The following is a 23,490-nucleotide window of genomic DNA, read 5'->3' as shown; positions in this document are numbered from 1 at the left end:
TGTGGGATGACTGCACAGCTACGGTGCTTAGCCTAGTGGAGGAATGGGCTGCCCAGGGAAGTGGTTGAGTCACCATCCCTGGAGGTCTTTAAAAGATGTTTAGATGTAGAGCTTAGTGACATGGTTTAGTGGAGAATTTGTTAGTGTTAGGTCATGGGTTGGACTGGGTGATCTTGGAGGTCTCCTCCAACCTAGATGATTCTGTGGTTCTGTGGTTCTATGCTTTTTGCCCCTTTTTGCCAACAGCAGCAGAGGGGGGCAGCTCCTGCCATCAGCAGTGGCAGCTCCCAGGTCTGCAGTGGGCTGTGTATCGCCTCAAAGGATTTTGGAAATCTCTCATTTCCCATGCTGGTAGTTTTTTTTTTGTTTGTTTGTTTGTTTGTTTGTTTTTTATCTTCATGACTAGTACCTTAGGAAATTTCCCACCCCCCTTAAAATATAGACAACCCCCTTGTATGTAAAGAGCCACAGCATTCACAGCCAGCACCAGGATATATGGGAAAGGGGAGTACGGCTGGAGAAGGATCCCCCAGGTGAATTTGCACAGGGCACAGACCTGCGTCAACATAGGGGAGGCAGGCAGGCCGTCACAGTGTCCCCTCTGAGGCACAGCTGGTCACATTGGTGCACCAGAGGGACCCGACAGCGGTGGAAGGTGATAGCTGTGGCACCAGCAGCCCGCAGGCTTGCTTGGCAAGGGGTAAGTGGTATCCCACACAGGCAGGAAATGTGCCCAGCATTTGCTTACACAAGGAGGAAAGGGAATGTGTATGTGGACCAGGGATGGTGTCTCTTGACTTTCTCTGTGGACTCCAGTCGTCTTGATGGAAAACAATCTCTTGACGTGAAAGTGGATGGCTTCTCTTGCTCTTTTAGCAATGGCATGCAGCTGGATGGCTGTCCTAGGGGAAACAGCTGGTTTTTACCCAGAGCAATCTACATATGGATTTCTTCCCATTTTCATTTTCATTTGGAGACTGGAATTGAACCAACTGTACGCACGAAAAATAATATATTCATCATGATTATTTCAACATTTTTTAAAAATGTATTATTAACTTCAGGACACTTTCCTGTTCTTATATGGTAAGAAGAAATCAGTGTTTAAATGAAGTTAATTGGCTGTTATAAAGTGGCAGGGGCCAAGGAATTCTGCCCCTCGTTCCTCTGAGCTGCTTCAGCCTCATACAGCATGGTGTTTAAAGCCTTGCTTGGCAAGAGGTCAGTACACATTTCCACTTTCTCCATGCAGCTAAAACTAGAAAGGGTGCCATAAGTTCAGTAAAACTTTTCCTTCAGTCAGATTCTCTGTTTTGTCTCGACGGTGTTTCTGAGCTGGGTTTCCCCTTTACTCCTAGTAAATTTAAAAATTAATATAGCTTACACGTCAGTCATTCATCCATGCAATCTATAGCGAAGAATTATCTGGAAAAAGACTTTTGGCATAACTTCATTACAGAAATAACAAGGACAGAATTTAGCTCAGCTTTCAGCTCTTTCTAAATCTCTTACATTTTTTAGAAGGAAGGGAATGGAAACTTTGCAGCAGAAGATCTCTCTCTTGTTTGCTCTCCCCCTGCATTCTGCAGTATTTGCATATATAGTGGCAAGTTTGCCATATGTCTCTAGATAGAAAGCACTGTGAACTGGGTATGGGGGTATTTTTCACCAGCACACAGTGGCTAAGTGTCCAGGCAGGTGCCTTTCCTTGGCCCTGCTGCACCAAGGTTTTTTTTCTGGAGGGTTTCATTTCGCTGAAGCGCCTCTGGATTTAGATGAGCACAGCTGAATATTTGAATCCACCCCGCTGTCTGCTCAGTGAAAAGACTCTGAAATGGATTTGCGAGTCTCAAATCAGTCCCTGGGGCATCCTAGCCCACACCATAAAACCACCGTATGTAAATTGCCGCAGTTAAGTAAGTTGCTCGGGAGAGAGGGAGGCCGGGAGGGGAATTGGAAGAGGCTCGGTGCCCCGCTGGCTTTCAGACAGGGCTGCCCTCCCGGCTCAGAGGTCGCCGCAACAGCGGGGAGGAGGCCGTATGGCTGCCATATGGGCCGCGCACGGCAGATGGGGAAGTCGTCTCCGCTACCCCTGCTTTCTGCAGAAAAACAGAAATCAAAAATGGGACGTAAAAAACAGGCCCCTTTCCGTTCAGCTGCAGGAGCGGGGTGGAACAGGAGGGCAGGTCCGCTCTCAGGGTGTTTCTGGGATAATTCATTAGCTGATGCCCCCGGTTTTTCTTCTCTTCGGGGAAGTCCACTGAGAATTTATTGCTGAGCATTAATGAATTTTTAAACCGTCAGGGAGTAATGTAAATAAGTGGGATCCCTGGTTGTCACACAGGCATTATTAGGTCAAAATGCATGCGCTGGAATTGCTGCTTCAAGTAGGGGGTAAATCTTCACGTGCAGCTATACAAGTGACAGAGCAGCTCGCTGCTCTGAATCTCCCCTTCATCTGAAGTCCAGCTTTTGTCCAAGCCCTCTCCCCACTGAGGACTCATCAAGGACTTGGAGGGGGAAGAATATGTCTCTGTTCCTCTCCTGATGGATATTTGCAGCTCCCTGCCCTCCCACCTGCACAGTGGGTGACTTGCACAGGCACCGTGATGTTTAAGCAGAGCAGACATGCTCCTTGCCGGCCAGACAGGTGTTTGTGCCATTTCCCCAGTGCTGTACTCACAAAATCACCCCCTGCCACCAAAGCCCAGGGATTTTTTCCCATTCCTACAGTAACTGTAGGCAATAGCAATGGTATTTAGTGATAGCTACAAGAGCCAAACACAGCGTGGTTTAGTGAGTATTAACTTCAATTTTTTTATTTTGTTAAAATCCTAAGCCTTTTAAACAGAACTAGTTATTACCTTTATGAACATAGAAAAAAAATTAAAGCTGCATGTTTAATGATGAGATCAATTCTAGGAAAACTTCTCTCCAGCACTAAGGCTCATTTGTCCAACACCAATGTCTGCTTTTGTTTGCTTTTTGCCTTTTACAGAGGAAAAAACACCTTTCCTGCTCCAAAATAGATAATCATGCATGAAAATCGGGCATGTTAAATATCACAAGCAAGGACTGATGTGCCCAGGTGCCTGAAGTCCAAATAAAAGAGTCACATTAATGTCAATGTGCTTTGGATCATTAGCTCTTAAGCCTCTAACGATGTTCCCTAATGACCCTACTGCTCTTCCTCCTCCATCAGACTCTCTCTAACCTGCAGGAGCTGTGATAACTTTTCAGGGGTTTGCTGTAAAAGAGCCTTTGAAAAAAAACAACCATGCAAGTATACCAGTAATATATAAGAGACATTACCCGTTGGGAGCCTGGAATGTAATTTATAGGAGGTTGTATCCACAATATTCATTATGTGAAGGCTCAAGTTCTTATTCATTTTTTATTTCATTCATTTATTCTGCTACAGGGACAAGAATAAAAAAGAACACCTGTCCCAAGATTAAGACAACTTGCCATTAATTTAAAACTGCAATATAGATGCTGGTTACAACATCAGCACATCCCCCTCCCCTCACACACACGCTGCATATACTAAACAGCAGTCAACATTTTCTCCTGGACAGGTCCAAGGCTGGACCAGCATCATGACACTGCCTCTAGCCTTCCCCCTGGGTGAGATTTGGTGCCCATGCACTTTGCTCTGCACTGGCAGAAAGCTCCCTTCTCAGAATCCACTACAGGGGTAACACTCACTTTGTTTCAAGTCTGTCAGCTCATCTTCCACTGCCCTATTGACATTAATCCCTGTCCTCCAGGCCCTATGCATACCCCTATACGGCCTGAGGGGTCGTTGCTCAGACACTCTTCCTGCTTACACCAGGGCAACCTCAGCTGCCATGTGGAGAAATTGCTCTCAGTTTAGCGGGGAGCTGAGCACATCCCTCCGAGCTGACTGTTGTTGCAAGAACACAGGGAAAACTTGTCAGACTTGCTGGATTTAGGAAATTGGTACTTTCCATTTGAGTCATGTGCTAGAGAGTCCTCAAGCTATTCAGAGGGTTGATAAATTAGCTTACTCATTTGTGATACATCCTAGAACATGGTCCTAGCAATAGGACAGAAGTTGTTGGGTCTTTCACATTTGGCATAACCTCTGCCTGTCTGGACTCTTCGTGCATTTTGGTCCCACAGGGAGCACCAAAAGCATCCCATTTATTTTACAAGGTACGTCTGTCTTGCTGCCTTCTGATTCGGATGCTGCACAGACACAGACAGCCAGGGAACAAGGCTTTCTCAGCACGGGTCTGGGAGAAAGCATGCAGCACCACAGGACCGACTGAGGCCAAGAGGATCCTCATGCTGGTATCCAGAAAAGGCACAAGAAAATTCTTCACAGAAGGAAACTGCCAGTAAGTGAGTCAGCAGAAAACGTTTAGCTGACTGCCCGGCTGCTGACGCAGCATCCACTTTCAGTCACCTTGGGGAGACGTCGGCGCAGCCAGCTCCAGGCACCTGGCGGGAGGCAGGCGCCCAACCTCAGCCTCCGCTCCCTGCATCGGAGGCATCCGCAGTGCGTGGAAGGAATTGCCCTCTAGAGGTGCTTTTCTTTCTCTCCCTTGAGAATGCTGGGCAACCAGCCTGGACTCTGGTCTTTAAGCAGGCACGGTTCACAGAGGTGACTCCTCCGTAAATCTCCAGAAGCTCAGTCTGAGAAATGGATGGGAACTCACCCTCTTGCAATAGTCCATCCTCGCGCTCTGAGGTCCTGGCTGGGCACCGCAGGAATCATTGTGCAATCAATATTATTAATGCTGGCAAACTGACTCTGGCTCTAAATATGCACACACCGAGAAAACAAATCAAAACAACAAAAGAGGTTTTTGCAGTAACACAACTTCAAAGCTGAAGTTGTAATCATACAGAAGCTAAGGAATGCAAATGTCTGGTAATCGGAGTAGTGTAACTCATCCATACAAATGTTAATTGTATTTTCTCACCATATATTACATTAACATTAGTGTCTCAGGTTCAAATTCTGCACTGATTTCTACAATTATGACTCACTTTTCAGCTAAGGGGAATATCCATGACAATCAGCATAGCAGGAGCAGGATTTTTAAAGGCCTACGTGAACATGTCATGTGTGTGTGATTTTCCCCATAGTATTTTTTGAACCCCCTGGCCAAAGCCCACAAAATGTGAAAGCGTGCTAGAGGTTGCTTGGGTAATTTGGTTCCTGCAAGGTCTGTGACCATAGGAAGCTGTGACAACAGGAGATCTGCCACTGAAGAGGAGGACAGGTTGTTGAATGAGCTCAGCCACTGTAAGATGCTGGAGAACTCACACCAGAGAGATCACCTTTCTAAACCAAGGCAGAAATCCCGCTCACCTCTCAGGTCCCAAAGCCAGACAAGCCTGACACACAGCTCCATGTATTTGCTCCCATCAGTGCCAATGTCCGCAGAACCGCTCTTTAGTTGAACAGCGTTGTTAAGCAGGAGAAAACACATCATGATGTGTATTTTAATGTTCCAAATACAGCATCTATCCTAAAAGAAAGGTAAAATAAACCTGGGTTGCTTTGGGTGTACAAACTGCTGCCCTTCCAAACACTGTGACACTGACAACAGGGCGCTGGTGCTCCTGGGCTCTGGCACTCATCCCCACAGTGACGGCAGGTGGGACTGAGTGAGGGGCGCTGCCTGGATAAAATGCACTTGTGTGGAAAGCAGTGGGCTGGACAGATGCTTTGCCTTACCTTCATGCAGGGGAAGACTTTCCCCACCTGCTTTGGGTTTTGGTGTTCCTCAGGTGTAAGGTAAAGTACACGCAAAGAGTAAACTCTTGAGTCAATATGGTGTTAGTTAGCTGCAAAGGCAACAAAAAATATTGTGGGCTTCCACTCTGAGGGTTGTTTGGATAGACTTGCTTTTCCTAGGTTAAAAAGAGTATAGAATCAAAGCATGACTTATATGTCACAGCTACAGTCATTAGCAAGGTGCTATAAGCCAGAGGGTATTGTCTTTATTTTATTAGAAATAGCCCTATAAATGAAGTTTACTGCTATCTGTGTAAAACAAAGGCTGTCTCCAACCCCCTCCTCTTCCAACATAAAGGTCAGGGTGGTTGTGCTGGAGGTTTTGGTTGGTGCTTGTTCCTAATTTATTTCGCAATTCTGCTGCACCTTGCATTTGTAAATCCCCAAGAGATCCAAGCAAATGTGCACAACTCTCAGAAGATCCCTGTGGGGGGGGGTCTGTTTTAGTATCTCCAGCTCTGAAGTGGCTGAAGTGAAGTATGGCAAGAAGTGGTGCGGCCTGTCCCTGAGCAGGCCGGTGACAGGCCCAAGACCAGAGCGTAGGAGTCCCTTTGCCCAGATGGACCCGTCCTTTACTGCTTTCACCTGAACATTTTCCTCTTGAATTTTTAGTCAGCTCTACCCCACAAAATGCTTTACATTTGGAAAAGAGAACGAGGTATGAAGCCCTGCTTGTAAAATGTACTCACGTTTTTCCTGATCACAGGCTTGTTATTCCTTCTGCCATGAGTCACTGCTGCTAGGGTGGCCCAGTTTACCCTCCCTCGGCCCCTGCGTTATTAGTGACAATGCGAGTGACTGCGCCAAGGCGATGCTCGTCTGCCGCGGGATGTTCTCTTTGTACCAGCCTTCTCCTCTGTTTTGACATCTGCGAGTGTTCTCCTCCGTTAATAAGCAGACAGAGACCAGATTTCAAAGGTACTTACTGCCTGCAGTGACAATGTCAGGCGAAGTATGGGTGCTGTGTTTTATACATCAGGCCCACAGGTAAATAACATGGGGGTGGCATGAACCTTCACTCAGCCAGACACATTACCCAGGCTGCAGCCTCACTTTTAGCCTGCTTTCCAAGGAAAACAAGGTTTCCACAGCTGTGTGTATGTTCATTCTTCCTTCCCGTGACTTCTGAGCCCATTAGCTGATTTCTGCAGAGTTTGGGAGCATGAGAGATGTCTCAAACACAGTAAGCGCTCCGAGTCTTTTCAGGCCAGGCAACTGAAGAGACCTCACTAATTCCCCAGCGGGAAGGAGGCCACCCTGTGACTCAGTCTGTCATGGACACCACAAATCCACAGGGATTTGCTCACTCTGGAGACCCAAGCTGATATCACACAAGACCGCATCTGCTCACGTGCTCACGACATAAACCCCAAGCAGACCTGCTCCCGTGAACTTTTATATGTGCAAGCAGGTCTGTTCTCATGAGTAATCCCGCCCTTGGGCAAGAGGCAAGAAGTGCTCAGACACCCTGGTGCTGCTCGGGAGGATTTGTTTGAGGAAGCCTGAGCCTGGGGAGATGCAGCTGACGGAGCTCGCAGGCTGTCGTGGAAAGGGAGAGCCGAGGCTGTGAGGGAGAGGGAGCAGAAACACCTCAGCGATAGATCAACCTTGGGAAAAAGAAAAAAAAAAAAAAGAGAGAGAAAAGAAGCTGGATTTGCTAATTCACTGAAGGTGGCCAGGGAAACGTAGAAATGATTAAAAAAAATCCCTTAGGTCAATAACCAGCCTGTCTTTGGAGAGACACAAGGACTTCAGTGGGTGTAAGTTTAATTAAGCCAGCCAAAAACGGAAGGGAAAATTAGAAACCATTTCCAACAATGCTTTACAAAACCTTCCCATCGAAACAGAGACATTAATTGAATGGGAGCTGTGCTGCACTTTGATACACGAGCCCCAGCCCGGGGTGCCTCTTGCTGCAGAAAGCAGCATTGTGAGGATTCTTTAGCAGCAGCAATCTCTCACTGTTATCCTTTCCTCGTTGGCAAACATCAGCTCCCTCCCTCTTTTTTTATCTTCTTTTTTTTTTTTTGTCTCTCTTCAATTAAATGTTTAATTAAAGTAGCATGACTCCCTTTCATTTGGAAAAGTAATTGAGGACACTAGCATGTAAAAAATGTGCTGAGAAGCGAGCTGAAGTGCTCGCAGCACAGAGCACTGGGAAGGCCTGCAGAAATGCCGCCCCTCCTTCACTTTGGTGCCACATCAAATTGCCGTGATGGTGAGGCGATACAGCTGCCGGTACATCTGGAAGGAGCTGATAAACATGGGTTTGGTTGGGTCTGAAGCATAAGTCCAGGGCAGTTGTTTGTTTTCTTTTCTTTTTTTTTTTTTTTTTTAATCCTGAATGGTCAGCTCGGTGCGGCTGGGGGGAGAAAAGTGATGTTCACAAAGATCCATTTTTGGTCAGTTTTCCTGTAGAGACCCAGGAGAGCTTGTTGAGTTCCTGATAAACAGGCTGGTTGTAGGCTGGTGCCTAATAAGGATTTTCTGCTGCATCTTGTAGATCAGCCTTTGTCATGTTGCATGAAGTATCACCACCCTGACACGTTCCAGCACCAGAGAATGCCTCTGCTCTGGCTGCTCTTCTTCCCAATATCTTCACGAGGCGTTAGCAGAAGTTTTTATTGCACACATTGGCCATACAGTCCATTCCCAGATCAAAGGCACCCCAGTTAACTCTGACATCGTTGTTTTCTCAAGCAGGTTTAGAAGCAAAGTGCAAGAATTCCTCCTTTTCTGTAAATGGGAGGAATTTCCCAGAATTTGAGCCTTAATGCCTCCTGAATTTTCTATACCAGTAATAGTACATCTTTCTTCACACATTTTTAAGGAGAAATCTTTGAGTTTGTATCTTTTCCCATGCCATCCTTAATTGTTGGCCAGTGTCTCTGGCACACCTGTGCACACCAGAACATTTCTGCCCTCTGAAGTACTGCAGCGATGGGGAGTTGCTCTTCATAGGCTGTGCTTGGGGCTGTTTTTAACCCGCTCTTTCCAATGTCAATGAAAGCTTGTGGAGCACCCAGGCTTGACTGATGGAGGCCAAGAACAAGCCAGCTTGATTCATTACGGGAACAGTACATGTGCATGTCTGATTGATAGGGGAGGGCTTTGAAGTGAGCCTGGGTCAGCAGCCAAGCCCAGGGCCTCTCTGGCAGAGCAGGCATGAAGTGAAGGCCAGCAGGCCACCTCCCTTCTCGGCACACCTTGGCCTCAAGGCCAGCCTTCTGGGGCCAGCACCAGCTTCCCACAGCACCAGCACCTCACTGAACTCAGTGCTGGGTGCAGCAGGGAAGCTGTTATCACGGTGGGAAGGTTTTTTGCTCCCTGTGCCTCTCTGGATGCTCATTTGAAAGATGGGCTGGGCTTAAGCTGACGGTTTCTAGTGCTTAGTGCTCAGAGTGCAGCTGGTCAGAAATTTTCTGGCATGCTCGTCTGGCATAGAAAAAGCTAACACACCAGTATCAAAACACACTGGAAACATGTCAGTTTTGATGAGATCCTCCTGGGAAAGAGGCATATTCGGGATGGCATCCCCCCTGCCAAGCATGGCTTGAAAGCCTGCCTACCTCAGGCCCCAGCAGCCCACCTGGCAGGCTGGGGATGGAGGCTGCCAAGCCCCCGGATCCCTGGCAGTGGCAGTTCCCGGGGCTTCCCTTCTGCCGGGCTTCCTGGCCAGCCACCGAGCCCAGGGAATGCTCGGGAGTGCTCTGTCTTTACACATTTTTCCTTCTCTTTTGGAATCAGTCTTGATCGAGGCTTGTTTATTTGGCTGGTGTTTTTTTGGTGTTGTTTGCGTGTTATTATTTGGTTCCTTTTTAACTGAGAATTTCTCAGAACTCAGGAAGAGCAGTTCCTAGTCATCCCCTAAGCAATAACCTCTTGTACGAGGAGTCTGGACATCTTGCAGATGTTTGTGCCTCCTGTAATGCTTCTCCTCCTCAGGAGGAAGGTCCCACATGGCAGACCCACCACCATCCCAACATTTCCTGGGGTAATGTCACACTCCTCTTGCATCCTGGCCAGAATGAGGACCTTCTGGTAGACACAGTGCTCCAAATTTCTGCTCACAGGTACTCTGTACACGTTATTCATTGTAGACCAATTAGTGGATTTTGAGGAGATGCAGGGAAATACTTAAAAGCTGTTCTGAGGCATTCCCATTTCAGAGTTGAACACAGTTCAAGGGTCTGAAGTACATGTCAGTGAGTGTCTCCTGGCTCTGCCCATGGGGTAGAAAGTGGGGCCAAAGCAGGGAATGAAAGGCTAAGCTGGAAGATGGAGCATCTTGGAATGGAGTCAAGACCTCCTGGAGATGCCAGCAGGATTTCCCCTTTGGTCAACCCTAAGGGGTCATTAGGTGATGTTTCTTTCTTGGCACAGTTGCAAACATGGTCTGTTGCCCCTGTTACGCTCTGCTAGCGTTGTTTTCCCAGTGACTTCGGTGTTGATCTAACATAGCCGTTACCCCTTATTTCCACTCTGAGAGGAGATATAATCTAGGCCAGGCCTGTTTTCCATTAACATTGAACTTGCAGCACGGGCACTTTCTCTGGCGCCATTCACACAGGGGCAAGGAGGCAGCCAGGAGGGCTGGCTGCTGCCTCTGTTTCTTCTGCTGGAGCATAAGCTTCTCCTTGGAGCTCCGTCGCCTCTCCCAGGGGCCGGCAGCTAATTCCTCCACACCCCTGCGCAACGGAGCCGCTCTTCAGAAGAGACTTCCAATCATGACAAATTATCTGTGCTGATTTTGTGACATGAACTGTTACCCATTAGGGAATGAACTGACACCAATAAATTCATTTCACTTACAACCTCACACTGTGCATGAATTGAAGTTCTAGAGGTGAAACACATAAATTTGCCAGGTGGGCAGACGCACAGCTTCCCCCTAAGACTGTGCACTTCACCTTTGCTACGTGCGCTGCCTCTGCTAGGCCAGCCCAACATTAATTTTGCATAGAGTAGATTTCTCCCATACTGTGCATGGTCCGTGTGATTTATCCTTGCCTCAAGTAGCTGTATGAATATCCTTACCGCAGAACAAACTACTGGCTCTGTCTTTGCCAAAATAAAAACTTCAAACCCAAACGCAGCCTTTTTGTCTTTCAAGATAAGAACAGCTAGTATCTGCATAGCATCTTCTGACTTCCAGGCTATGCCGAGTCAGTAATTAATGTCTTCCTTACATCCTGGTGGGGCAAGAAAGCGAGCATTATTTATTAGGCGGAAAGGAGTTTCCATATGTGCAGATCTATGTCTCAGTCATTCTGGTGGTGAATTCATCAAACCTTTCCAGCAGATAGGGCCCTCATTCTCCCCAAACACTCTGTCTGTCAAGTGGCTGAAAGTTTCAGTTGTTTACCCAAATGATAATCTCACAGTCCCCTGGCCAAACACAACCTTCCAAGCAATTAGTTAAAAGCCTCTTGTCATCTGATTCCGCAGAGGCAGGGTTATAAAAAACAGGCTTTCCAAAAGGGGCAGACGCAAGTACATACAGAGACGGAGAGGAATGCAGTGCTTCTGTGCCTCTGTTCCCAAGATCTCCTGGTCAAAATGGGGACTCCATCAGGTGGTGTGGTATGGACACTGGGTGAAGGTGGTCCACAGCCTGGAGCACTCGTTGTCACAAGCCATGTGTTCAGAAAGGGAAGGAAAGGTGCTGTGTCGAACTGACATATTTTCTGTAACCTGGCCAGATGAGTCATTAAAAGCATACGGTTCTTCCTGTGCTACAGATGGCATGTCTTGAATTTGTCTTCCCTTGCCTGCACGTTTTGACTAGATGCTCTGAAATAAGGTTTTCTGGACATAAAGTGAAATAAGGGGTCTTGAGGATGAGGTCTCTTATCCTCTTTTCTTAAGAAAAGTTATAGGGAGGATTAGACATGTTCATGGATGACAGGTCCATAAACAGATATTAAAAGGAAAGAACAGACAGGGATGTGCCTTTCAGCATCCTTAACACACATACAGGTGTGGGTGTCAGGGGATGGATGAAGGGAACGGGGTCAGAGAGAGCGGGCAGGCCCACGTGTTCTTCTTAAATTGCTACTTTTAAGACAGAGCACCGGGCATGAAGGACTGCTCGTCTGACCCAGCTGGGCTTTTTTTTTTTTTGTGTTCTCATGTTAAAAGGAGAGGCTGAGAACAGCCTCCAGAAGCTGCGGGAGGGAAGACATGGCTTTGCTGGGTCTTCCAAGTATGGTAGACACTGGAAACACCTCCAGGGCTGCTGCTGGCTGAGCTGCTTCCTTTTTGCTTTCATCCAGCAATCACATATTTTCACATCCCTCTGAGGAGCCAGGCTTACCCCCAGCAACAGCATATAAAGGTCACATTTCTTGTGAATGTGAACCTGGGAAGAGCCAGTGCTTGGCAATGGGTCTGGTCAGGAAATGGTCTTTTTTTTTTTTTTTTAATATTTTGGCAAAAACATCAAGCATCGTGATTTGGGAATACTGTCTAAATGCATCACAGTAGTTGCTGCTTAGAAGCTTTATTCCTCTCTTCACTTGTATATTCTGTCCCTGCTTGAACTTCATTAATTCAATGAAACAAACCTTATTTTTGGTAAGCATCCTGTTGACCCCCCTGTAACTGCAGGAAGCTCTTCACTACGAACGTTGTCTCTCTCTTCAGCCATAGCTTGTCAGCTCCGCAGAAGAGACTGTCATCTCCTCTCTGCCTGGAAAGTGTTTATCCTGCTGTCATCAATAAAGGGGACAGACTGGGAATGGGTAAGGTGCCCAGGAGGATCTCCAGGGGAGAGATCAAACCCCAGGCACACCTCTGAATGCCAATTTCCCCAGAGCCCTTCTGTTGCACAGGAGAGGGGGGAACACATTGCAGCCCCAACCCGACCTTCACAGAGGTGAGGGAGGGCTGCTCCACTCCTGCCACCTTCGCCACCCACACAGAGCAGCAGCACCCCAGCTCATGCTTTGGGTTGCGGTGGTGTCCCCAGGTCCAGACACCCCTAATGCAGCCACACATTAAGACAAAAATGAAGGCAAGGTGGCTGGGAGCTTGCAGGCCCTCACACAACCCACTGCTGCTCTCCCCTCTGTCCTCCCTCCTGCATCGCCCCGTCTCACCACTTGTCATCCTTTACCCTTCCCCAGCCTGCCTCTCCATGGCCAAAAGGGTCGGGATGCTCAGGCAGGTGCTCTTCTGTGCCTTCGGGGTCCGACCCTGGCTACGACAGAGGCTGCTCAGGGGGGAGCAGGGAGAAAGCAAGGAAAGCCATGTTCCTCTGCACCATCGGCTGCAGGCAGGGCCTGCTCACGTTGGAGCCCCGGCGCATGACGGATCTCACTCCAGTCTGATTGTTTTATAAAAATCTGTTCCAGCACCTGTCCAGAGCCACGATCACATCTTCAGTCATGTGGCCAAATGCCTTCTAGTTTTAATCATCTGATCAAATGCCCTAGCGAAGCAGCCATTTGTTCAAATGATTGAAAGTTTGTCATTTGACCAAATTACTAGCCTGGCAGGATGACTAACGGGTTATGCCACAATGTCAAATTCTATTAATGTCACACAAGAGAAGACAGGCGAGTAAAGTAAGGGTTAAGGGAGGAAGTTTGTAGGTGTGTTTCTTCCCTAGCCACACAGCCCCCCCACATAAGAGTGGTCCTGGCTCCGGGCCTCCTCAGGAGGTAGGTGGCACCTGCCCTCCGGGTGGTCGGAGGGGCGCCATGGGGACATCCCTCAAAACTTGGGGAGGATGGTTTATGTCACTGAAGGAACACCAAGCTGCAGGATCGGAGGAGAAAACTGGAGCTGGATTGTCCACCTGGACTTCAGATGAGGGCTGCTGCTACTGGGACTTAATGGAGGAAACCTGGCCAAGCCATCAGCCACGTGCTGCAGGTCAGCGGGAGCAGCCCCGCTCGCTCCCAATGCCACCAGTGTCACCATGCTCTCACTGGCTGGGTCACTGGGTATCACTTCACTCACGCCTTCCCCCACACATTTCTGGAGCTGCGTTTCTTAGAGGCAGGGAAAGGAGGGGTGGGGGCGGAAAGACTAAACGCGGTGGCTGAGAGAGGCGAGGTCTGACAGCAGCCATATAAGGGGGTATTAACCTTTCATAAACCTGCTCTCTGGCCTGTGACTGGAACCAGGGAATAAATATCACTCCTGTAGCCAGTCTCCTACGTGCAGCGCAGCTGTTCTGGCACGCACTGCTTTCCTGCGAATTGCAGTTACATTTACAGGGTGTTAGCGCAGAGGTGAGAGGGATTTGGCTGGCGTTAACGAAGCGGCAGACCTGAAGCACGAGGCCAGGACTGAGGAACAGACTTCCCTTGCCTTTCACAAAGGGTTCGCCATGGGCATTTCAGGTGAGCGATGGCCTTCATGCACCCATCCCCGTGTGGCAGGCGGTGTGAGGAGCAGCCGCACCTCTGCTCCTCCCTGCTGGGGAGGCGTTGGGTCTGATTTCTGCCCCGGCCCTCCCTGCTGCCCAGCTTCCACAGCAGACTCTGGAGCTTACAATACTCTGTAGGTGTTATATATCCTTTGCACTCCTACGTGTACTTGAGGACTCGGTGTACTAAGCCTGCAAAATTATATATACACGAGCGCGGAGCAAGCTGGTGTTGCGAAGACCCATATTGGTCATAAAAAGATTGCCAGTTTGGCCTCAGCTTGAGGTAAATGTCTTGAGCAAACCCATTAGGTATTCTGTGTATACACAATGGGTTTGATTTGGGATGTATTTATGCTCAAGAATATTATGTATTCTCTTTATACACCATGCAAGGTTAAATTTTTTTGAAAATTTATATTTGCTTTTTATCATACAGACACACCAACGATTTATGGCCAGACCTGCTGAATCTGACTCTATTTGAAAATGCCAATTTATTCTTGATTAACTCCAGAAGTGCTGGAGATCATTAATTCACTCACACTACTAATGTATTTAGGAGCTAGACTCGAAAAAGTTTAGTTAAACCATTGTAGAAGGGGCATTTCAGAAAACAGATTTGGCCTGTGATAGACATAAGGGCCAATGTAGAAATCTGCCTTCATGTTGCAACTCCGTGTTGGGGGCACTTAGATTTATAGCTGTGATTTGGACCGGTCCCTAATCAGTTCCTAGACAGCACTTTTTCATCAGCTGTTTTGACAGCACCAGGAAGGTCAGGGCCGTAAATCCTTCCTTTCTGGGTGTGGGGAGCCGAGGCAGGCTGTGCCTCCCCCACGTTAGCAGCAGAGCTGGGGACAGAGGCTGGGCCTCCTTGTGTGGAGGCCAACCCCCCTCCTGGCCTCCCCAGGGCACTGTGCCCCTGCCACCCCCTCGCAGGAGCTCAGCTGCCGAGGAGCCAAGCTTGCATGAGGACACTAATAAAGTGCACTGCATGCTTTCCAGAGCTGGCTGGGTCAGCTCGGAGCAGGAGGCCAGCCTGGGACATCAGCACAATTCTCCCTTGCCCAGCACACGTCCCCTCCAGTTCTTGCTCCTTCCCATATTCCCTCGTTTCCTCCCCAGAAAAATGAGATCTGCTGTGCAAACCAAGTGAAGTTGTCCTTTGCGGGATGAAAATCAGCAGAGGGGATGCTGTTGTTGGCGTGCAAGGCAAGAGCTCCTCAGCAAGGTGCCCCAAAGCTAGACTTTAACTGCTATATTTATCCATCTACATAAGCCACCCCATTTTCAGCACTGTGGATTTTTGTTTCTAACTTTACACAAGCTTAGCTAACACTGTGTAGGTGGTTCTGAGCTGCAGAGTGCTCCGGTTTGGACTCAGTCCAAAAAAGACACTAAGCAGTGACTTTCACTCCTGGGCCACCTCTGGGGTTCTTCCCCTTCCACCAAACGCTGCAGAGCCTCCAGAAGCATCCTCTGCTCCTCACGGTTCCTGAAGTCCCCCTGGTCCTTCCCATCTCCTGGAGCTGCTGGGAGCCACCCACTCCTCTCCACAGGCTCACAGCATGGCTGAGGTTGGAGGGGACCTCTGGAGATCCTTTGGTCCAACCCCCCCTGCTCGAGCCGAGGACAGGCTGCCCAGGACCACATTGCCTCACATCCTTGCACAAGCTCATGACACGGAGGGGGATTTGCCTTCCCCCTCCAAAAGGGACGCCCAAATCCTCCTTCGTCGCCTCTCTGAAGCCCTTGCAGGACTGAAAGGTCAGCAGGAAAGTTTGGTGCCACATCAGAAATACCTGACGTGCTCATGGCCAGTGGTAGTTGACAATTACTTCTGCCTGACTTTTTTGGTCCGGACTGCTGTCTGCTTGTCTCTGGGGAGAGCTCTTGTGATGGCGATTTGATTCACTGTGCTCTGTGCTGGCAGCCTCCACTTGCCCAGCAAATGCAGGAAGTACAATAAAAAACCCAATCCGCTCGTGTGAAATGATATACGCACATCTGTTTAGATTATGATATTGCAAGCCTTTAAGCACTGCTGCCGAATGAGGATGGGACAAAAATATATGGCTCTGATACCGAATGTTTCAAATAATGCACAATTTGCATTCCCAAATTAAATTGTATCTTAGTCTGTTGCTACCAGAGGTGGCAAACCAGCCTGGCTGGACTTTGTAACATCTTCATGGCAGCATGGTACAATTCTACCTAGCTTATCAACAAAGAAATTAGTATTTGATGTAACAACAATATTTGTCTATCGCATACAGCATTGTGAAATGTATCAGTCAAGGAGAGTTCCCACAGAACAGCTCAGCACTTAGCTCAGTGCAAAAGCTGTGGGAGGGTATGAATTATTATGAGTATTTTTAATCAAGTAGCAGATACAGTTGGTGCAGTCAGGGTTTTCAGAGAAGCTCAAGCTCCTGATAAATATGTCACAATCAGTGATAACTTTGCCAAGTCCTTTAATATCCAACAGTCCCAGTCACTGCCGCCTGACTCCTGCAAAATGTGGGAAGGAAGAGCAAATGCCAGTAAAATTGCTTTGTCTCTTTCAAACCCGGACATAATCCGCCTCAAGGGTAAAAGCATGCAGTCTCATCACCCTCTGGAGGATGCAGAATAGGTTCTTTGTTTACCTTGTTCCCATCCAAAGGTTTTACCCCTGTAAAAGGCTGCTCCTATCCGATTTCCTGAAATGATTTAGAAGACACCCACCCTGGGTTGCAATGCCCCTGTGTCCACCCATGATAAAGTTTGCAGTTTCTCAGCCTCGCTGGCATAACCTTTTGCCACTTTACCAGGTCTGCATAGCATCCCCAGCACGTTCAGCTTCAGCAACACCAGTATATCATTACACTTCTTTGAATTTACCTGACAAGGACAAAGGGAAGCACCCAGAAGGTTGCTGAGCCCCACAGCCTCACAAGGTGACCACCAGGAAAGCGGAGAGGGAGGGTGGCTGGAAGGACACAGCAGTGCCCACGAACCTCCTTGACCATTGAAATATTCAGAAATGGATTTTGCTGGAATATACGAATTGAGACGTTTTCTTCAATGCAAAATCTGAAATTGCTGTGAGAGATTTTGTGTGGGGCTTGGCTCAGGGCAGTTTTCCAGATCACTAATACAGTTATCTCTGAGAAGTTTTGCAACACATGTTTTTTATCTGGCTAATGACCACTTCTTGGCCTCTGAAATCATGGGAAAAGGTTTTTGATTTTTACAATATTTCTTTTTTCTTTCTTTGTTCCTGCCTTTCCAGATACCTGCTATCACACTACAGATGAGCAGCAATCTCTATGAGCTGTGGAAGTAATGCAGGACTTGAGGAAGGGGGATAAGGCTTTAGAAGTCAAATGATCAGTTTGGGAGATCACCTGGGGAATACATAAAAAATCAGCTTAGTTTTGTCAAATATTACTTTTAAAGGAAATGTAGGGGAGGAAGAGACTGAGGAAACCTCCTCCTACAAGGCATTACAAATCTGAGCTAAAGAATGACTGTTCAGTGAAACACATAGTAAATAAAATGCAAATCCTAAAACATGAAAAAAAAAATGTTGGTGTTGCCTCAAGACTGAGAAAGGTTGGCATGTGAGGAGCAGCAAAATCCCAGGAGTTATTTTCAGGCCAGGTGAACCTCAGGGCATGGGTAATCTGGGAAGAATGGTGCCACAGCCCAGTCTGCCAGCTTGTGCTCTCCCAAAGCCCGACCAGCTTTCAAAATAATATTTTAAGTCTCTCTTTTCAGCTTTTTTTATCTGCAGCTGCAATGAGCAATCCTGAAATGACTGAGTTTTCCCTTCAAAACCATCTGTTCAGGGCACTGAACTAATCCTCTTCCAGGGGCACCACAGCCTGCACCCCTCGAACACTGCTGTCACCAGGCTCTCCAGCACCGTGGGTGCAGGATTAGTCCTGCAACGTGACCTCTGCCAGCGCCCTCTGCTCAGCACGCTCCGGGCTGATTTTCCACGGCCAGCAATGTCTTCAAGAGGAATTTCCTTTGACGCTTCCACTGGGGAAGAAAGCGCTGTCAAGAGGGCTTTAAAAAAGCAAAAGCGCCGCTGGCTGATGCATTTGCAGGAATCCCAGTGCGCAGGGGACACCACAGCTGCCAGAAAAAGCGAGCTGCCAAATCGGGATGCTTGCCTCCCAGGGTGGGCTGGAGGCATTCAGGATGGGGATTCACGGCCTGGCAGAGGAGGGCTTAGGGCATTCAATTGCACCATGACGAGGAGAGATGGTGGGGGGAGCATAGTGCTTTTGTGGGATTGGGGCTACGGGGTCAGCACCTCGGCCGCATGGGGCTGGGAGGGGAAAATTCGCTGAGAAGAAGCTGAGGCGGGAGAGGAGAAAAGAGCAATGTGTGCTAAACAGGAGCTCAAAGTGCAAAAGTAAGACAAGGAAATATTTTATATCTTTTATTAACCCACCTGAAACAGCAGGACAGAGAACATTATTGAGAAATAGCCGCGCTGGGAAAATCTGCAGACCTTTCCTTTTGGCCCAACTCCACCGGTGGCAGCCATGCAGATGAATTAATGGCTCTGGTATCTAACCCCGGCCGTTGCTGTAGCGATTCGGAAAACAAAACTCCAGGTGTCCTGGCTGCCTCGCAGAGGTGCCGTGACCCACAGCATCCTGCGCCCGGCTCGCTCTTGCTTTTAAGGGAAAAGGGGTCAGCAGCCAGGCCGTAGCGGCACTCACCTGGTGGTAGCAGCTCTCTGGAGAGGTTACCGGTGACGGGAGCGTTGGTGGTGGGTTTGGGAGAGGAAGTCAGACCCTCCTGGCCCCGGTTTCCCCATCCCTGCCTGTTCTCACCAAGGCTGCCGCAGCAGAGTGCAGTGGTTCACAGTGTAAAGGGCGGCTTTTTGTAGGAAAAGGTCTTTGGGATGAATAGCAGAGGTGGGTGAGCCCATCTCTCGGGGAGTGAGTGCAGCCCCCGAGGTCACTCCCGCCCTTGTCACGGCTGGGCTCGTGGCGGTGACCGGCCCCGTTCCCATGTCACGCAGCGCCTATAACTCACGGAAATAAAGCACGCCCAACACCCCTCCGAGACAAGTATTCTATATGAAAATTTGGTTTATTACTGTCAGATCCACAAATCTGGATCCGCTGTGTAATTCTACCAGCGTCCATCAGTCAGACAGACACGTTTAATGAGAATGAGGATTTATACCGCTACTTCCCATATTGGCTGCTGCCGAAGTGCAATTGACAGTCGGAATCTTCTGTTGCCAAGAAAATTGTCCCCGAAAGAGCGCCCACACCTTGATATTTTGGGAGAGCAAAGCCACAGATAGAGGTGTGCCTCTTTGGTGGATGCAGCTCTCCCGTGCTGGATCCAGAGCGAGGGTATTTGTTCAGCGTAGGCAGGCGGGGATACGCAGGCAGGCAGCGGAATAGATGGAAATGTATAATGGATGATCTCGCTCGATGCTTGGGAATGCATATTCCCTGGTCTTCTCAGGAAGCAACATGTTTGATTTCCTCCAGCTATTTTTTTTTAAAGTGCTGTGTTGCGAATATTGACACGTTTAGATGCATTTGCATCAGCTGTAGCTGCGGGGGCAGGGGAGGCTTCTCAAAATGCGTGTGGGAAGGCAGGTGCCTGGATCTCATAACAGTAACACCGCTGAAAATCCCCTTTTCCCTCCATCCTTCCCCACCCTTTCTCCACAAATCTTTGCCACCCTCCTGGCTGCTACACAGAAGTCAGTGAGCGTAAGAAGGAAGAGGCGCGATGTTATTTCAGGACCTGGAAAGGTCTCTGTAGCCCAGCTCTCTCTCTGCACGGTGCGTTCTTATCACACTTTGCATTAAATTCACTCCCCTTGGGATTGTCCCACCATGACACTAAAGCCTTCAGCTCCATATCCTTCAGCCCCATGCGACTGCATGTTCACATGTGTGACTTCCAGCTGCGACCAGGATAACCACCTTCATGCCTTGGTTACACGGCATACACACGCAATGGCAGTGTGCATTTCCCTGAACAAAGAGGGAGTTTGTGTTTCAGCAGAGAAAGTGTTTGGGGAAGACTATGCCTTTGTATTAAATTCTGCCTCCCTTCTGATGAAACCAGGCACCTTGAGCCTTTCAAGAATCAAAAATTAAAAGGGGGCTGGAAGCCTTCCTTTTGAAATCATCCTAGTTGCACATTTTGCTCAGTGTCTGAATTTAGTAACAGTTTCTCCGGAGTACAGAAATTTTGGTTGCCTGGATTTTGAGCGAGACGGGAGACTGAGAAAACAACCTTCCCATCCAAAGTCAGTTTGGGCCAGGATCACATTCTTTCTGCTGACAGACAGGTTTCCTGGCTTTGAACAGAGTTCTTTGCATATACATATATTCTTCCTGCTTTAAGAAGGAGCAGAGGTCACAGGGAACCAAAATATATATATATATATATATAATGCATTGGATAAGACCTGTCAACGCTTACAGTTTAATCTGATGCTGAGACAGATTATATGTGTGTTACTGGAAACAAACAACCAAACAAACACATATATGTCCCCTACAAAGAAAATGTCATTTTTGCAGCTCATCAGGTATGCCTTGTGGGTGGGAACTAGCCTGGACCACCTTCTGCAGTCAGCTGTCTCTGACAACTCGGTGCTGGTGGTTCTAGGACAATGTCACTGCTGAAATGCTGAAATGGCAAAAGCCCAGCCTTGAAAGTACTGAGCATCCTCATTTCCCTTTGATTTAAATGGGAGATGAAGGCACACAGCACCTTCCAGGATCTGGCCCTGTATCAGCAGATATTGGCTGATCTTCTCTGACTAGCTGTCAGGACTGTCTTTTTATTCCCTTTTCTTTTTCTTTTTTTTCTTTCCTTTTTTTTTTTTTCAAGGCAGGGATTTGTCTATGTTTTCAATTTTGCAAAGGCAAACTAAGGCAAAAGCTATTCTTCTGAAGACAGAGAAGAGAAACTGCAATTCCCTTTCCATCTGTGTTTTCAGTGTTTGCAGCTCTAAGGGTCCATACTAAGTGACCAGAAAGAAATTGGGATGCTATTCTAACAGTGGAGCAAATTATTCATCACAAACAGAGCTAATCGAGGCTGCAGGGCTGCAATCATTTATTACAGCTGGGCATTGGAGGAGAATAAAATGTTTCTTTTACACAACTGCTAGCCCCAAAATTAAGGAAGCGGCAAAGTACAAGCACTGACTGCTTGTCTCCGGAAAACAGGTTCAGTGGAAGGGGAAAACTCCTGGTCACTACCATGGGCAGCTGACGAGAGCCCACTTTATAGCCCAGCAAGCCCCCTGCCTAGTCTTACTATGAACAGCTTTAAAGTTTATCTCTGTGATCCTGGCTGAGTTTTGTCTGCAGAGAAACAGAGATCAGATACGAATCCGAGGTAGGCATAAAGAAGGTGATGCTGCAGCATCTCCGCATCGTTAAAGCACCGGGCTCCGAAATGTGAAGTTGCCAGGGGTACCCCAGCACTTTTCAAACCTGTGAGTTGCTGTAGTCGGACGGTAGAGCCTGGTTGCATTGCCTTCCCCTGAGAAATTCCCCGAGACAGGAAGGCGGCTGAACCACCGTGGTTATAACTTTGATATCCGAATGAATATCTGCTAGCCTCAGGCAACTGGGCTTCTGTTAATTTTGACCAGGGAGCATGATGAACTGTGGCAAGCCGTGTCACTTAGGATTGTGTCTGCTTAGACGTGATGCCTCTGAGTAATGTAATTTATATTTCATGCACAATTGAAGCAGCTAATGGTATAATTCTCCAAGGGGGAAACAAGTTGTTACAGCATTAATTACATTGCAGTTGCCTTCTCCCCCACCCCTCCAGCCCCCGCTCCGCGCAGAGTGCTTTGGAGTCGTGGGCTCAGCAACAGCAGATCCGGAGTCACAGAAAAGGGTTTCTGCCTGTGTAGCAAAGGGCTGGGCTCGAGCTCCTGGTCCTGACGGTCTCTTCCGAGGGTTGCTTGAGCACCCAGCTGCCTGGCCCCGGCTGCTGGCTTGTGAGGGCTGGGTGCCTCTCGTGTGTGCAGCCAGAAACTGCAGCTCGGCATGGGCGCGCGGGCAAGCAGCCAGACGCACAGAAACGGCGCTGGGGGAGGTGAGAGAGGATGCTCGCACTGGCTGCCCCGCGAGGCGCCCAGCACGTGAATCCCCAGGGGGGTTGAAGGCCGGGGGTAAAGCGCTTGGTGCGGCCGGAGGGAGCACGCAGGGAGGGGACGGCTGAGCCTGGGGTGGGCAGAGCGGTTTGGGAGCTGCCGGCCATGTGCGGCTCACAGTTGCAGCGGGTGCTTGTTTTTCCAACTTGCCTACAGCATCAAAAACCGCCGAGCGAGCAGCTGAGCAGGGAAGAGGTGTAAAAATAGAGCCAGAGCTGCATACCGAGATGTGCCCGGGTTGGTTGTAACCCGAGCGTGCTCCTCCATCAGAAAAAGAGGAGGAGGGAAGGGGAAAGGGAAGGGCAGAAATTACAAAATTGAGGCTGCTATGAAAAGCACTGAATTAAAAATAAAACCGTACGTGTGTGTCTTGGCCCAGCAGCACGTCTGGGACGGAGCGTGGTGCGCTGTGCTGCCAAGAGCGAGGCCGGGATCAAGAGGAGCATCTGTATTCACATTTCCCACATCTGTACTGGCGTTTCCCACACTGTCAGGAGGCTGGCAGCGTTGTGCCGATGACAGCTCTAATCGGGAGGAGGAGGAGGGCAGTGTGACGGGTGGTGGAGGGAGGTGGCCTTTGCTGGCACTGAGAGCACTGCCCACGTCAGCAAGCATCACAGGCACCAAGAACTAGCGACTGTATGGTGAAAAAGTAGTGGCCCAGATCTGAGAGCTACAAAATCCCAGGAAGGATGCTAAGGAACATTTGTGGTCCCCGTGCTCAGACACCAATTTTGTGCAATTGTTTCTTTCAAACTAAAAAGGAACTGAGTGCAGACCCATATGGAAAATGATGCTGTGCATCCATGCAGACATATTCCAGGCATATCATGGGACATAAGATCTGAGGGAGGGAGAACTGGAAAATTATTTATGCGTGGTGAAATGCAGCATGCAGGCAGCCAAGATTACTCAGTGCAGCTGAAGTTCAAACTGGAACATGGCTTTGGCAGGAAAAAAGTATTAAGAAATTGTTTCTGAAATTTCATTAATATCTAGCTGGTTCATCTTGACGTTCCCAAAAGGAAATACTTCTATGGGGAAGAGAAATTCAAGTACTGTTTGCTAGGGGACTCAAGCACCATTTTCCAAGGAAAGGAGCACACACACACATATATATAATGTGCACTCAAAGTGGTTAAATACAAAACACTGATTAAATAATGTTAGCATATTAGC

General features: G+C 48.4%; 1 long non-coding RNA gene across 1 annotated transcript; it reads right to left on the bottom strand.

Annotated features, from left to right (window-relative positions):
* Positions 1 to 2,729: 2,729 nt before the first annotated feature.
* Positions 2,730 to 20,024, bottom strand: LOC310885637. Its single transcript, XR_014574862.1, has 3 exons — positions 18,601 to 20,024; positions 5,345 to 5,504; positions 2,730 to 4,786 (listed from the first exon to the last, which is right to left on the bottom strand). It is a non-coding gene; the product is annotated as an uncharacterized lncRNA (long non-coding RNA).
* Between the last annotated feature and the right edge of the window lie 3,466 nt (positions 20,025 to 23,490).

Source organism: Anser anser (assembly GCF_964211835.1).
Source record: "Anser anser genome assembly, chromosome: 1".
In the NCBI taxonomy this organism is placed as follows: Eukaryota; Metazoa; Chordata; class Aves; order Anseriformes; family Anatidae; genus Anser; species Anser anser.
The sequence above is the reverse complement of the archived record's forward strand: the minus strand, read 5'-3'. Positions and strand labels throughout refer to the sequence as shown.